General features: G+C 60.5%; 7 non-coding genes across 7 annotated transcripts; all 7 read left to right on the top strand.

Annotated features, from left to right (window-relative positions):
• The first annotated feature begins 1764 nt into the window (after positions 1–1764).
• Positions 1765–1836, top strand: TRNAP-UGG. Its single transcript has one exon. It is a non-coding gene; the product is annotated as a tRNA-Pro (tRNA).
• A 949-nt stretch (positions 1837–2785) lies between these two features.
• On the top strand, positions 2786–2857 carry TRNAP-CGG. The gene has a single exon. It is a non-coding gene; the product is annotated as a tRNA-Pro (tRNA).
• A 1666-nt stretch (positions 2858–4523) lies between these two features.
• On the top strand, positions 4524–4595 carry TRNAP-UGG. The gene has a single exon. It is a non-coding gene; the product is annotated as a tRNA-Pro (tRNA).
• A 948-nt stretch (positions 4596–5543) lies between these two features.
• On the top strand, positions 5544–5615 carry TRNAP-CGG. The gene has a single exon. It is a non-coding gene; the product is annotated as a tRNA-Pro (tRNA).
• A 1658-nt stretch (positions 5616–7273) lies between these two features.
• Positions 7274–7345, top strand: TRNAP-UGG. Its single transcript has one exon. It is a non-coding gene; the product is annotated as a tRNA-Pro (tRNA).
• Positions 7346–8293: 948 nt separating this feature from the next.
• Positions 8294–8365, top strand: TRNAP-CGG. The gene has a single exon. It is a non-coding gene; the product is annotated as a tRNA-Pro (tRNA).
• Positions 8366–10022: 1657 nt separating this feature from the next.
• Positions 10023–10094, top strand: TRNAP-UGG. The gene has a single exon. It is a non-coding gene; the product is annotated as a tRNA-Pro (tRNA).
• Positions 10095–10382: the final 288 nt, after the last annotated feature.

The raw sequence follows: 10382 nt of genomic DNA, 5'->3' as shown, positions 1-10382 counted from the left end.
GCCTAACCTGCTGAGGCCGGATCCAAACCAAGGTGGCTTGTTGGTCTAGGTGTATGATTCTCGCTTCGGGTGCGAGAAGTCCTGGGTTCAAATTCCGGACAAGCCCGCTCTCCATCTCTCAGGGTGTGTTTCCTGACTTACTTTCGCCTTGCCAGGCTCCTTTTTGGAAACTCCTGGGGAAACGCTGCTTTCCTTAGACTTACGAAAGGATTAGCGGGACTGGGACCTGAGTCTGCTCTTGGGCGCCAGAGAGCCCGGCTCCAAATTTCATCCAAGCCCTGGCCAAGCCTGTCTTTGCAGCGGAGCAGGGAGGGCTTTTTCGTCCTCTTCCTCTCCAGCATCCCGGAGAGGGAGGGCTGCCTTAGGGTCTGCATTTGGTTCCTTGGTCCAGGGGAACGGTTCTCACTGACGGCGGCAGAGAGCGAGGAGGAGACCTTGGAAAGGTGAAGGTGAAGTCAGGCAGAGTCCTTTTTTTCATTCGAGGGCTAACTCTGCCAGTTCTTGGGGGGCTTGGGTTGCTTTCCATTGGTGTGGTTGCGAAAAAGCTGGGCAATGATGATCGCTACGGCTTCAAAGAAACGGTTTGTGGACTTTGGCGAGTCCAAGTGTGGCTTCGGGTGCGAGAGGCCCCAGGGTCAGCTCCCGGACCAGCCCTCGCCAAAGGGTCTGTTGGCCACTGTCCCTTTCTTTTCTTCCCCAACTTTGGCCTGGGTTTTTCTCCCCAATCCTGTGGCGTGAGAGTGGCATTAGGGTGTAAATTTGGTTTGCTGCTCCAGGGGTGTGACAGAGCCAGCGTGGAGATGAGCTTGGAAAGCTGAAGAGGGGCGCGGTCCTTTTCAACTTGATGCCTACAGCGGCCTGTTGTTTCTCCCAAACTTCGGGGGCGTGCCGAGCCCCTCCTTGGCCAGAGGGGCTTTTTGGCCTATTCTCGCTTAGGGGCCAGCAATGCCACACGAGCCCTCGCCATGGTTTCTTTGCTGCTCTACGGGGAACTCGGGGGCTCCTCTTTCCCTGGGGGTGCTTTTCCTGCTCTTCTTTCCATTTGCTTAGTCTGACGGCACGGGTCCGCGCACCGCTCCTCCTTGTGGCTCCTCTGGGGAATAGGCCGACTCAGGCTGACGCCCCAACCGGCGGGAACACCCTGTCAGTTACTCCGCTAGAGCCCCTCTCTCGCTCGCTCTCAGGAGCTGCCGCTCTCCTCTTTGGCACTCAGCCCTCCGGCTAGGGCACGCGGCGTTTCCCCCCTTCCAGCGTACAGGGCTTCCATTCTCTCTCACTACCACGGTGAGCCCGCTACCGTCGTGCCCCTCAGTGCCCTGTGCCTGGTCTAGGCCATGCCCTCGGTGGCTGGTAGGGGAACTCGGACGGGCCCTCTTCTGCGGGATCCAGTCCAGGGACCCTACGCCTAGCAGTTTCTCCTCCTTGCCTGGACCTGCTTCCGAAAAGCCCTGGCTTCCCTCCTGGCTCTGGGTGGACCAGCTCCAAATCCTCCCAGGGAGTGAGTGCCCTGTCCCAGCAGCAGCCTCTCTCTCTTGCCAGCTTCCTGGCTTTGGAGGCCCTGCCTCTTCCGGCCCAGCTGAGTCCGCTTGCGCTCCATCTCTGCCCCCTGGCTCTTCCTCCAGGTGCAGCCCGTGGCCTTGATAGGCCTAGCTGGCCACCTGAACGCCTTCCAGTCCTGTTGGGGGTGGGTGAAACCTCATCAGTAGAGGGAGTGTGTCCTTTCGTTCATTCGCAGGCACCAGGGGGCCATGATTAGCAGGCAGTGGCTTGTTGGTCTAGGAGCATGATTCTTGCTTTGGGAGCAAGAGGTCCCGGGTTCAATTCCCGGACAAGCCCTGGCGTGAGGTCTCGTTGCTGGCCAGGTATGCCCCCTTCCTTCTTTGTTTTCTCGGACAGCCTGTCGAGCCACAGCTGCCTTAGCGTCTCAACGAAGTGCCGGGTTGCCCCGGTGGCCGACAGAGCCTGGGGGCTAAGGGCTGCAGAGGGCGAGCCCGAGCCCGAGTGGCCGCTTCCCCCTCTGGTGGAAGGAGAATCTTGAGCACGTGGCGCAAGGGCCACTCAGGTCGGCGAGCAGGCTGGCCGGCGGTCTCGGCCGCTGCCGGGAGAACCGGCTCGAGTCGGCGGCATCCTCCACCCATTGGAGCCAATGGGTTGACCTGGTGGCCCAAATGCTTTCCTGATGCCATGTCCCCGCAAATGACGCCCAACGGGGGTTCCTACTCCCCGGACCAAGCCACGCAGGGAGTTCTTAACAGTCCAGATGGAGCACAGGCTGGGGAGCTTTTCCACTGGGCACCCTAAGGAAGGGGAGAGGCTTACGTGGGGGCCTACGCAGATGGAGGAGCTCCACAGCTCCCCGCAGGCCAGACGCCCACTCGGCAGACCCACACGCTCCCGCCCCCCAAGACAAGAACCGCCCGCCCGCGACAGACACAAAAGCGCATGCAGACCTGACGCTGCCTGCACCCTATCCGCCCAATTCGCAGGGCTAGCCCCCCAAGTGGAGAATGGAGCAGCCAGTTCATACGCAAAGGAGGACTCTTGCGACTTTCTGACTCTTTTTTTCTACCCACTCTTCTCCTCATTGGAGGGATCCTCAAGGGATCCCTCCCCGGGAGCCCAAGACGCGGGTGCTGCATTCTACCTACCGCTCCCCGACGCCACACGCACAGACACCCTTGCCTGGGCTATCGTGGCACTGGAGGAGTGCCGTTTAGAAGTGGTGAACAGTTACAGGAAGGTTGGTTTGGGGCCTAACCTGCTGAGGCCAGACCCCAACCAAGGTGGCTTGTTGGTCTAGGCGTATGATTCTCGCTTCGGGTGCGAGAGGTCCCGGGTTCAAATTCCGGACAAGCCCGCCCTCCATCTCTCAGTGATTGTTTCATGACTTACTTTTGTCTTGCCAGGCTCCTTTTTGGAAACTCCTGGGGAAACGCTGCTTTCCTTAGACTTACGAAAGGATTAGCTGGACTGGGACCTGAGTCTGCTCTTGGGCGCCAGAGAGCCCGGCTCCAAATTTCATCCAAGCCCTGGCCAAGCCTGTCTTTGCAGCGGAGCAGGGAGGGCTTTTTCGTCCTCTTCCTCTCCAGCATCCCGGAGAGGGAGGGCTGCCTTAGGGTCTGCATTTGGTTCCTTGGTCCAGGGGAACGGTTCTCACTGACGGCGGCAGAGAGCGAGGAGGAGACCTTGGAAAGGTGAAGGTGAAGTCAGGCAGAGTCCTTTTTTTCATTCGAGGGCTAACTCTGCCAGTTCTTGGGGGGCTTGGGTTGCTTTCCATTGGTGTGGTTGCGAAAAAGCTGGGCAATGATGATCGCTACGGCTTCAAAGAAACGGTTTGTGGACTTTGGCGAGTCCAAGTGTGGCTTCGGGTGCGAGAGGCCCCAGGGTCAGCTCCCGGACCAGCCCTCGCCAAAGGGTCTGTTGGCCACTGTCCCTTTCTTTTCTTCCCCAACTTTGGCCTGGGTTTTTCTCCCCAATCCTGTGGCGTGAGAGTGGTATTAGGGTGTAAATTTGGTTTGCTGCTCCAGGGGTGTGACAGAGCCAGCGTGGAGATGAGCTTGGAAAGCTGAAGAGGGGCGCAGTCCTTTTCAACTTGATGCCTACAGCGGCCTGTTGTTTCTCCCAAACTTCGGGGGCGTGCCGAGCCCCTCCTTGGCCAGAGGGGCTTTTTGGCCTAGAGTTAGGATTCTCGCTTAGGGGCCAGCAATGCCACACGAGCCCTCGCCATGGTTTCTTTGCTGCTCTACGGGGAACTCGGGGGCTCCTCTTTCCCTGGGGGTGCTTTTCCTGCTCTTCTTTCCATTTGCTTAGTCTGACGGCACGGGTCCGCTCACCGCTCCTCCTTGTGGCTCCTCTGGGGAATAGGCCGACTCAGGCTGACGCCCCAACCGGCGGGAACACCCTGTCAGTTACTCCGCTAGAGCCCCTCTCTCGCTCGCTCTCAGGAGCTGCCGCTCTCCTCTTTGGCACTCAGCCCTCCGGCTAGGGCACGCGGCGTTTCCCCCCTTCCAGCGTACAGGGCTTCCATTCTCTCTCACTACCACGGTGAGCCCGCTACCGTCGTGCCCCTCAGTGCCCTGTGCCTGGTCTAGGCCATGCCCTCGGTGGCTGGTAGGGGAACTCGGACGGGCCCTCTTCTGCGGGATCCAGTCCAGGGACCCTACGCCTAGCAGTTTCTCCTCCTTGCCTGGACTGCTTCCGAAAAGCCCTGGCTTCCCTCCTGGCTCTGGGTGGACCAGCTCCAAATCCTCCCAGGGAGTGAGTGCCCTGTCCCAGCAGCAGCCTCTCTCTCTTGCCAGCTTCCTGGCTTTGGAGGCCCTGCCTCTTCCGGCCCAGCTGAGTCCGCTTGCGCTCCATCTCTGCCCCCTGGCTCTTCCTCCAGGTGCAGCCCGTGGCCTTGATAGGCCTAGCTGGCCACCTGAACGCCTTCCAGTCCTGTTGGGGGTGGGTGAAACCTCATCAGTAGAGGGAGTGTGTCCTTTCGTTCATTCGCAGGCACCAGGGGGCCATAAGTAGCAGGCAGTGGCTTGTTGGTCTAGGAGCATGATTCTTGCTTTGGGAGCAAGAGGTCCCGGGTTCAATTCCCGGACAAGCCCTGGCGTGAGGTCTCGTTGCTGGCCAGGTATGCCCCCTTCCTTCTTTGTTTTCTCGGACAGCCTGTCGAGCCACAGCTGCCTTAGCGTCTCAACGAAGTGCTGGGTTGCCCCGGTGGCCGACAGAGCCTGGGGGCTAAGGGCTGCAGAGGGCGAGCCCGAGCCCGAGTGGCCGCTTCCCCCTCTGGTGGAAGGAGAATCTTGAGCACGTGGCGCAAGGGCCACTCAGGTCGGCGAGCAGGCTGGCCGGCGGTCTCGGCCGCTGCCGGGAGAACCGGCTCGAGTCGGCGGCATCCTCCACCCATTGGAGCCAATGGGTGGACCTGGTGGCCCAAATGCTTTCCTGACGCCCTGTCCCCGCAAATGACGCCCAACGGGGGTTCCTACTCCCCGGACCAAGCCACGCAGGGAGTTCTTAACAGTCCAGATGGAGCACAGGCTGGGGAGCTTTTCCACTGGGCACCCCAAGGAAGGGGAGAGGCTTACGTGGGGGCCTACGCAGATGGAGGAGCTCCACAGCTCCCCGCAGGCCAGACGCCCACTCGGCAGACCCACACGCTCCCGCCCCCCAAGACAAGAACCGCCCGCCTGCGACAGACACAAAAGCGCATGCAGACCTGACGCTGCCTGCACCCTATCTGCCCAATTCGCAGGGCTAGCCCCCCAAGTGGAGAATGGAGCAGCCAGTTCATACGCAAAGGAGGACTCTTGCGACTTTCTGACTCTTTTCTTCTACCCACTCTTCTCCTCATTGGCGTGGCCTCAAGGGATCCCTCCCCGGGAGCCCAAGACGCGGGTGCTGCATTCTACCTACCGCTCCCCGACGCCACACGCACAGACACCCTTGCCTGGGCTATCGTGGCACTGGAGGAGTGCCGTTTAGAAGTGGTGAACAGTTACCGGAAGGTTGGTTTGGGGCCTAACCTGCTGAGGCCGGACCCCAACCAAGGTGGCTTGTTGGTCTAGGCGTATGATTCTCGCTTCGGGTGCGAGAGGTCCCGGGTTCAAATCCCGGACAAGCCCGCTCTCCATCTCTCAGGGTGTGTTTCCTGACTTACTTTCTCCTTGCCAGGCTCCTTTTTGGAAACTCCTGGGGAAACGCTGCTTTCCTTAGACTTACGAAAGGATTAGCTGGACTGGGACCTGAGTCTGCTCTTGGGCGCCAGAGAGCCCGGCTCCAAATTTCATCCAAGCCCTGGCCAAGCCTGTCTTTGCAGCGGAGCAGGGAGGGCTTTTTCGTCCTCTTCCTCTCCAGCATCCCGGAGAGGGAGGGCTGCCTTAGGGTCTGCATTTGGTTCCTTGGTCCAGGGGAACGGTTCTCACTGACGGCGGCAGAGAGCGAGGAGGAGACCTTGGAAAGGTGAAGGTGAAGTCAGGCAGAGTCCTTTTTTTCATTCGAGGGCTAACTCTGCCAGTTCTTGGGGGGCTTGGGTTGCTTTCCATTGGTGTGGTTGCGAAAAAGCTGGGCAATGATGATCGCTACGGCTTCAAAGAAACGGTTTGTGGACTTTGGCGAGTCCAAGTGTGGCTTCGGGTGCGAGAGGCCCCAGGGTCAGCTCCCGGACCAGCCCTCGCCAAAGGGTCTGTTGGCCACTGTCCCTTTCTTTTCTTCCCCAACTTTGGCCTGGGTTTTTCTCCCCAATCCTGTGGCGTGAGAGTGGCATTAGGGTGTAAATTTGGTTTGCTGCTCCAGGGGTGTGACAGAGCCAGCGTGGAGATGAGCTTGGAAAGCTGAAGAGGGGCGCGGTCCTTTTCAACTTGATGCCTACAGCGGCCTGTTGTTTCTCCCAAACTTCGGGGGCGTGCCGAGCCCCTCCTTGGCCAGAGGGGCTTTTTGGCCTATTCTCGCTTAGGGGCCAGCAATGCCACACGAGCCCTCGCCATGGTTTCTTTGCTGCTCTACGGGGAACTCGGGGGCTCCTCTTTCCCTGGGGGTGCTTTTCCTGCTCTTCTTTCCATTTGCTTAGTCTGACGGCACGGGTCCGCGCACCGCTCCTCCTTGTGGCTCCTCTGGGGAATAGGCCGACTCAGGCTGACGCCCCAACCGGCAGGGAACACCCTGTCAGTTACTCCGCTAGAGCCCCTCTCTCGCTCGCTCTCAGGAGCTGCCGCTCTCCTCTTTGGCACTCAGCCCTCCGGCTAGGGCACGCGGCGTTTCCCCCCTTCCAGCGTACAGGGCTTCCATTCTCTCTCACTACCACGGTGAGCCCGCTACCGTCGTGCCCCTCAGTGCCCTGTGCCTGGTCTAGGCCATGCCCTCGGTGGCTGGTAGGGGAACTCGGACGGGCCCTCTTCTGCGGGATCCAGTCCAGGGACCCTACGCCTAGCAGTTTCTCCTCCTTGCCTGGACTGCTTCCGAAAAGCCCTGGCTTCCCTCCTGGCTCTGGGTGGACCAGCTCCAAATCCTCCCAGGGAGTGAGTGCCCTGTCCCAGCAGCAGCCTCTCTCTCTTGCCAGCTTCCTGGCTTTGGAGGCCCTGCCTCTTCCGGCCCAGCTGAGTCCGCTTGCGCTCCATCTCTGCCCCCTGGCTCTTCCTCCAGGTGCAGCCCGTGGCCTTGATAGGCCTAGCTGGCCACCTGAACGCCTTCCAGTCCTGTTGGGGGTGGGTGAAACCTCATCAGTAGAGGGAGTGTGTCCTTTCGTTCATTCGCAGGCACCAGGGGGCCATAAGCAGCAGGCAGTGGCTTGTTGGTCTAAGAGCATGATTCTTGCTTTGGGAGCAAGAGGTCCCGGGTTCAATTCCCGGACAAGCCCTGGCGTGAGGTCTCGTTGCTGGCCAGGTATGCCCCCTTCCTTCTTTGTTTTCTCGGACAGCCTGTCGAGCCACAGCTGCCTTAGCGTCTCAACGAAGTGCCGGGTTGCCCCGGTGGCCGACAGAGCCTGGGGGCTAAGGGCTGCAGAGGGCGAGCCCGAGCCCGAGTGGCCGCTTCCCCCTCTGGTGGAAGGAGAATCTTGAGCACGTGGCGCAAGGGCCACTCAGGTCGGCGAGCAGGCTGGCCGGCGGTCTCGGCCGCTGCCGGGAGAACCGGCTCGAGTCGGCGGCATCCTCCACCCATTGGAGCCAATGGGTTGACCTGGTGGCCCAAATGCTTTCCTGACGCCATGTCCCCGCAAATGACGCCCAACGGGGGTTCCTACTCCCCGGACCAAGCCACGCAGGGAGTTCTTATCAGTCCAGATGGAGCACAGGCTGGGGAGCTTTTCCACTGGGCACCCCAAGGAAGGGGAGAGGCTTACGTGGGGGCCTACGCAGATGGAGGAGCTCCACAGCTCCCCGCAGGCCAGACGCCCACTCGGCAGACCCACACGCTCCCGCCCCCCAAGACAAGAACCGCCCGCCCGCGACAGACACAAAAGCGCATGCAGACCTGACGCTGCCTGCACCCTATCTGCCCAATTCGCAGGGCTAGCCCCCCAAGTGGAGAATGGAGCAGCCAGTTCATACGCAAAGGAGGACTCTTGCGACTTTCTGACTCTTTTCTTCTACCCACTCTTCTCCTCATTGGCGTGGCCTCAAGGGATCCCTCCCCGGGAGCCCAAGACGCGGGTGCTGCATTCTACCTACCGCTCCCCGACGCCACACGCACAGACACCCTTGCCTGGGCTATCGTGGCACTGGAGGAGTGCCGTTTAGAAGTGGTGAACAGTTACAGGAAGGTTGGTTTGGGGCCTAACCTGCTGAGGCCGGACCCCAACCAAGGTGGCTTGTTGGTCTAGGCGTATGATTCTCGCTTCGGGTGCGAGAGGTCCCGGGTTCAAATCCCGGACAAGCCCGCTCTCCATCTCTCAGGGTGTGTTTCCTGACTTACTTTTGCCTTGCCAGGCTCCTTTTTGGGAACTCCTGGGGAAACGCTGCTTTCCTTAGACTTACGAAAGGATTAGCTGGACTGGGACCTGAGTCTGCTCTTGGGCGCCAGAGAGCCCGGCTCCAAATTTCATCCAAGCCCTGGCCAAGCCTGTCTTTGCAGCGGAGCAGGGAGGGCTTTTTCGTCCTCTTCCTCTCCAGCATCCCGGAGAGGGAGGGCTGCCTTAGGGTCTGCATTTGGTTCCTTGGTCCAGGGGAACGGTTCTCACTGACGGCGGCAGAGAGCGAGGAGGAGACCTTGGAAAGGTGAAGGTGAAGTCAGGCAGAGTCCTTTTTTTCATTCGAGGGCTAACTCTGCCAGTTCTTGGGGGGCTTGGGTTGCTTTCCATTGGTGTGGTTGCGAAAAAGCTGGGCAATGATGATCGCTACGGCTTCAAAGAAACGGTTTGTGGACTTTGGCGAGTCCAAGTGTGGCTTCGGGTGCGAGAGGCCCCAGGGTCAGCTCCCGGACCAGCCCTCGCCAAAGGGTCTGTTGGCCACTGTCCCTTTCTTTTCTTCCCCAACTTTGGCCTGGGTTTTTCTCCCCAATCCTGTGGCGTGAGAGTGGCATTAGGGTGTAAATTTGGTTTGCTGCTCCAGGGGTGTGACAGAGCCAGCGTGGAGATGAGCTTGGAAAGCTGAAGAGGGGCGCGGTCCTTTTCAACTTGATGCCTACAGCGGCCTGTTGTTTCTCCCAAACTTCGGGGGCGTGCCGAGCCCCTCCTTGGCCAGAGGGGCTTTTTGGCCTATTCTCGCTTAGGGGCCAGCAATGCCACACGAGCCCTCGCCATGGTTTCTTTGCTGCTCTACGGGGAACTCGGGGGCTCCTCTTTCCCTGGGGGTGCTTTTCCTGCTCTTCTTTCCATTTGCTTAGTCTGACGGCACGGGTCCGCGCACCGCTCCTCCTTGTGGCTCCTCTGGGGAATAGGCCGACTCAGGCTGACGCCCCAACCGGCGGGAACACCCTGTCAGTTACTCCGCTAGAGCCCCTCTCTCGCTCGCTCTCAGGAGCTGCCGCTCTCCTCTTTGGCACTCAGCCCTCCGGCTAGGGCACGCGGCGTTTCCCCCCTTCCAGCGTATAGGGCTTCCATTCTCTCTCACTACCACGGTGAGCCCGCTACCGTCGTGCCCCTCAGTGCCCTGTGCCTGGTCTAGGCCATGCCCTCGGTGGCTGGTAGGGGAACTCGGACGGGCCCTCTTCTGCGGGATCCAGTCCAGGGACCCTACGCCTAGCAGTTTCTCCTCCTTGCCTGGACTGCTTCCGAAAAGCCCTGGCTTCCCTCCTGGCTCTGGGTGGACCAGCTCCAAATCCTCCCAGGGAGTGAGTGCCCTGTCCCAGCAGCAGCCTCTCTCTCTTGCCAGCTTCCTGGCTTTGGAGGCCCTGCCTCTTCCGGCCCAGCTGAGTCCGCTTGCGCTCCATCTCTGCCCCCTGGCTCTTCCTCCAGGTGCAGCCCGTGGCCTTGATAGGCCTAGCTGGCCACCTGAACGCCTTCCAGTCCTGTTGGGGGTGGGTGAAACCTCATCAGTAGAGGGAGTGTGTCCTTTCGTTCATTCGCAGGCACCAGGGGGCCATAAGCAGCAGGCAGTGGCTTGTTGGTCTAAGAGCATGATTCTTGCTTTGGGAGCAAGAGGTCCCGGGTTCAATTCCCGGACAAGCCCTGGCGTGAGGTCTCGTTGCTGGCCAGGTATGCCCCCTTCCTTCTTTGTTTTCTCAGACAGCCTGTCGAGCCACAGCTGCCTTAGCGTCTCAACGAAGTGCCGGGTTGCCCCGGTGGCCGACAGAGCCTGGGGGCTAAGGGCTGCAGAGGGCGAGCCCGAGCCCGAGTGGCCGCTTCCCCCTCTGGTGGAAGGAGAATCTTGAGCACGTGGCGCAAGGGCCACTCAGGTCGGCGAGCAGGCTGGCCGGCGGTCTCGGCCGCTGCCGGGAGAACCGGCTCGAGTCGGCGG

This window comes from Gopherus evgoodei, chromosome 6, assembly GCF_007399415.2.
Source record: "Gopherus evgoodei ecotype Sinaloan lineage chromosome 6, rGopEvg1_v1.p, whole genome shotgun sequence".
Lineage (NCBI taxonomy): Eukaryota > Metazoa > Chordata > Testudines > Testudinidae > Gopherus > Gopherus evgoodei.
Note: the sequence above shows the minus strand (reverse complement) of the source record. Positions and strands in the feature narration are given on the sequence as shown.